Below are 5,341 nucleotides of genomic sequence, written 5' to 3'. Positions count from 1 at the left end.
CTGTAAATGAACTTTTTTATTATACCTTCACCCACTTGAAACACTTCTGTTGAACTGATGAAAAGACTGGAGGACACTTGTGCATGTAAAGACTGCAGCATTTTCTCAGATATTCAGTAAAGGCATCCATGTCTCCTGTACATTTATTTATGACACAGCCTGAAATGTTCCTGTCTATACAACTTAAATAGGAATAAAAATACATTTATAATATTGACTGAACACCTGAGCAATGCTAGAAACAATTCTTGATGAAACAGAAACATGTTTCTACAGAATAGAAAACAAATTACCTCAGTCTTCAAACTGCAGGAACATGATGTGAAAACGCAGAGCAAAGAGCAGACCAAAGCTTTGAAGACTGCCAGATGTTTATTTGCTACTGCTACCACTAGCATTCAGATAAAAATCACGCACACGTCACCCTAGGCCACCATATGCCAAGCCCGACTGACAGCAGCTCCATATGGTTACAGCAATTCTGTTTATTATCATATTTACTCAGCCAGACTACAGAAAAACATTCCCTATTATGACTCCAATTAAATTATTAGATATCTTGATACCACTGAAATGCCCAGAAGGATCAGTTTGAGGTTTCTTTTATGAAAGGAGATTGTGAGAGCAAAACTGAAAACAATGAATTGATGATAGCAACAGCTGGTAGAAAAGAGGACTACTCCAGTAAATGAGGAGAATCAAGACTGAGTGCTATCATGTAACATTGCTTCATCTCAGTGTCACAAAAGACCATTTTAGCCATCAAAAGTAATCCTTAAAACCCAGGAAGAGTGCAGCTTTGTTTCTGGTTGTTTGAACTGACTCAGGCAATTTAACTTTAACCCAGCTTCTCAAATGACTTTATCCATCTAACTTTAATCTCATAATAGTAGTCAAAAGGGACAGAAAATTAAGATAAAAATATAACATTTGAACATAAAATATAGTTCTCCTTTCAAAACCCTCCTGGCAAGATTTCAGCCAAACTTTGCCCATGTCCAGCTTTGATTCATAATAAGCAGCAGTGCAGCCCTGTCAGCAGTTTAGAAACCTTGCTAATTATGGAAAATGGAATTCAATTCTTTTCTAAAAAGAGTTGCTTCTGAATTAACATGGTTATCTACCCCTTCCACATCCCCTTCCTTCTCCCTAATGTAAAAAGTCCGTATAAAATAAATTGCAGTATGAACCCAGCAGGGAGGAAGGCTTTCTTCAAAACCCAAAACAAACATAACTGAATGGTTTTGGATGCTTTTATTGGGTTTCAACAGATCAGAAACAACTTGGTTTTGTTTTGAGGAAATAGAAGCTGTTCATTCCAAAATAGGCATTTAGGGTGAAATTCACTGTAGCACAGAAGGTCAGTGTAAGATGCAGTCTCTACTTAGGTCCCACCAACAGCTTTAAAATATGAAATAAGACGTGCAGGGACCCTCAAGCTAGCCCTCATGTTCTAAGACCAATAAAGCTACTGAAGCAAGGTGAAGAAATATTCATATTTTAAAAAAAAATTAGCCCAAAATGTTTTTGGAATTTAAGACATCACAAATGGAGCCAAAAAGAGATTTGAACACTGCTCCTTTCTTAACATGGAAGGCATCTTTATGGACCACCTAGAAGTATATTGTAGACTTACTGGTAGCACATTGGAGGCCACCTCAAGAAACCACGGCCCACGGAAGAAAATCCCTCATCTGCAACAATTAAACACTGTCATGTAAAATGTTCAAAGTATGAAGTTCTCTGTACAACAGCTATTCCAATTAATATACAGAAATTATATCACACTTTCTATTAAAAAGGAGGCCTTTAAAGTACATTATGATTGTTGCAACAACTCCACTGTGAGATAAACATCAGGAGTAAAAAACAGGCTCTACTAAAGGACAACTTTTCACCTATTTTACCCAAGTAGAATTATTTGCTGTTCTATGGAATGGGGAAACAAGTACAGAAGCTTTAAGCAAGTCAAGAAATGTGCTCTGAAGTAATTCAGTAATTCAAAGTTTCCCATCTGTCCTATCACCACTGGACTAGACTAAATCTCTTTCCCAACAGACCATCTATGACAACAAATTACTGTCCACTGATAACAACAATGAGCCAGAAAAAATACGCAATTAGCCATCTGAGTAATTATGGTTTTTATTTTGTATACTTAAAATGTTAAGCAAAAAAGAAAAGACAATTACATTTTCTCCACTTTCAACTACTGCCCCTAAAACCAAAACAAATACACTCAAAAACCTATCTAAAACAAAGCAAGGTTTTGTGAAGGGCCAACAGAAACAAAAAACTTCACATATAAATTGAGTTTACATAGAGATACTGGAGAGCCACATCATTTACTTTTCCATGTCCTTATCCTACAAGTCTTTGTACACTCACTCACATACATAGTCTGAGTGATTCTCCAGAGTATTACTTGATATTGCTTTCATTAGCTCTTTTCCAAGAACAGGAATTTGTTCTACCCAGTACTTCAAGCATGTATGATCTAGCAGAGTAAAACCCATTTGCAAACCCATTAAACCCAACAGGACTTTTCACTTACATTAAGTTAAGCTTATGCGTAAATATATGCAGAATCTGTACCCTCTGATATGTACCCTCTGATATATTTTTATTGTCTTTAGCAAGGCTGAGTTTCATGTTTTATATCAATTTTTTCCTTAGTAAGAAATTCTGGAGCAGCATCAATTCTTCATTTTTAATATGACTTTGGATTTTAGGTCCCTCCTGTGGTGTTGGGGCATTTTTTTTGGTTCCTGAAATAGAAAAGTCTTTGTTCAGAACACCTAATAGTCTTCCTTAATGAAACAGTAATAGTTTCCTCTCTTGATCACATTTCTAGTTTTTCAGGACAAATCTCCACCATTTTAGGTTGTTAACACATCCTTGGTGATTCAGGTACAGATGGTGTTTGCCCTCTTCATTTTAGCCAGAATAAGAGCTAAAAATACTCAGCCAATATTTTAGCTACCCCAGAAGTGACAAATAATTATTTCCATTTACAATGGCATAAAACTGATTTGTGAGTGATTCTACTAATTGTGTAATACTTTGATATTTACATCACATTCACCACAGTAGTGCATAAGCAATATGAGAAACAAAGTAAACACTGAAATCTCTTCCAAAAAAGACTTCAGCAGCTGTAGGTGATCCAGTGCAGTATGTGTCTGTTTATGGGCTAACATATTTTGTAAAGCAAAGGAGCTCATGTAGAATTTGGTATTGTTGCAGCTTGCCCGCTCCCAACATGTTAACTACATTGCTCAGTTACCTGCATTGATCATTTATCTCTGAGACATGCTGCAATCCAGATTGAAACAGAACAACAATTAGATAAAGGTTTCAAAAATCTTTTGGCATCTAATATCCCTTAAAGTACTAGAAGCCAGAAATCTAAATGCAGCTTAAAATTTAGCCCAAAGGAATCCATTGAATACACATGGGATGAAGTACACAGATTCCTTAGGGAAGGATAATTACATGCCTGTGTACAGGCACATTGATCCAGACTCAGACATGTAAAGCACTCTTACATCCCAGCGGCAAAATCTGCAAAGGTACTTAAGCACCTACCTCCCATTGACGTAAATAGGACTGAGTCATCTCAGTAACTTTGAACATCTGGGTTTAATCCTAGTTTTGATGTCACTAGTGTCTAGTTTTAAAAGACATTACTTGCCGAATATGCTGATAAGTGCCTAAGTATTTTCAAAAGATCCTGTGTACTGACTTTTAAAGAAAAACTAAATGAATTCCTGCTTGTAGTTATTAGACACCTTAGAAAATCTGGCCGTGACTTGTAAATTGGGGCTATCGATATACCAATTAAACCCAATTTCTCCAAAACATTAAGGTGTATAAAAACCACTAAAAGGAGGGAAGCAGAAGGCCCTGACAATTGTGAGGATCTTTTTCTGTAGGGACTCCTGAATGTTTCACGCATTTTATTGATTTTTACCAAGTGGTTAAGTATAGTCTTTGATTTCATATTTACAATTTAGCTCTCTTTTTTAACTTAGGATCCTCACTAACTTCCACTGAAGAGTCAAAAATAGTTGCACTAACATTTCTGCTAGTGAGAACTGTATTTGGTCTTTAGAGAATGAACTACAGTAGAGGAGTTTTACATTACTAAGTAACTATTTGAAGGAATGATTGCAGCAGGCAGAATAAATGCATTCAAACATAACTACCAATATGTTTTTACAGAAAATGTTTAAGACATCATTTAATATTCACAGCTCTGGAAGCCATTCACTTCTTTATAAACTGATTATGCTTGGCAAGCAAGCATTCTTTATATGCCAAAGAAATTAAAAAAAAAAAAAAAAAGTAAATTAAAGCCAATATACAGCAGCATTATGTCAGGACTAATTTTTAAAAAAGAGATAATTGAATATTACTGTATTGTATTTTTGGTGGGACTTTATATATATATATATTTAATTGCATTCAGCATAGGAACTCTTTTTAAAAACCAATTCATTTCTCACTGCTGCCTGTCACTGCAGCGTTATTCCCACTTTAGAGGTGTGGAAATCGGGCACAGAGAAACTGTGTCTCTGAAACCAAACATGACACTTTACGGCAGAGCCAGAAATTGTAAAGCCCTACAGTTATTTTCATGATTTTAACAACAGGATCATCACTGCTTCCTGTATATTTAAGATGAGATACTCAAACCACCTCAACAGTTCGGGCTTTTAATTGGATTTCTACCCCCAGTCACCTAGGAATTTTAATTCCCACACATAAGTTGCAATAGGATTGTGTTACTCCTGCTTGTTAAATAATAATAAAGGTTCTAATAATAGAGTAGCATTTTATGTCCTACTTCCTAGGGCTAAAGCTTACTGATTGAGACACATTGTGGACTCACTTAAATTTTTAGTAGAAAGAAAGAGTTTGGAAAATCAGCATCCCTTTATAGTTCTTACAATACTGCTAAGGAAGTTTAATGCAAGCACTGTTCAACAGAGACAGAACAATCTATTACCTGTGACTATACTTATATTAAACTATTTCATAAAACAATTTTAAATACTTTGTATAACATGAGCCCTGCTTAAGAAGTAAAACACTTTGGAAAAATAAAATTTCAATAATACCACTGTTCCTCGAGTAATGGAAAAATGTATCCAACTGCCTTGACACATACACACTTCCACTGCTTGGAGTTTGAACACCTTTTCTTCAATGGATGTTATAAGCATGCAGTCAGTGCAGGCTGCATCAACATGGAACCACACCAGCTCTATACTGCTCTATACCACACTAACACTAGGAAATTTTCAGTAACTCTCCCCAGCAACTATAGGACTCCTAT

General features: G+C 35.7%; 1 protein-coding gene across 1 annotated transcript in view; it reads right to left on the bottom strand.

Moving 5' to 3' along the window:
• Window positions 1–5,341, bottom strand: part of NAV3 (neuron navigator 3) — a 423,218-nt gene that overhangs the window by 305,182 nt on the left and 112,695 nt on the right.

The sequence above is a fragment of the Anser anser genome (assembly GCF_964211835.1).
Source record: "Anser anser genome assembly, chromosome: 1".
NCBI classification, from domain to species: Eukaryota; Metazoa; Chordata; class Aves; order Anseriformes; family Anatidae; genus Anser; species Anser anser.
The sequence above is the reverse complement of the archived record's forward strand: the minus strand, read 5'-3'. Positions and strand labels throughout refer to the sequence as shown.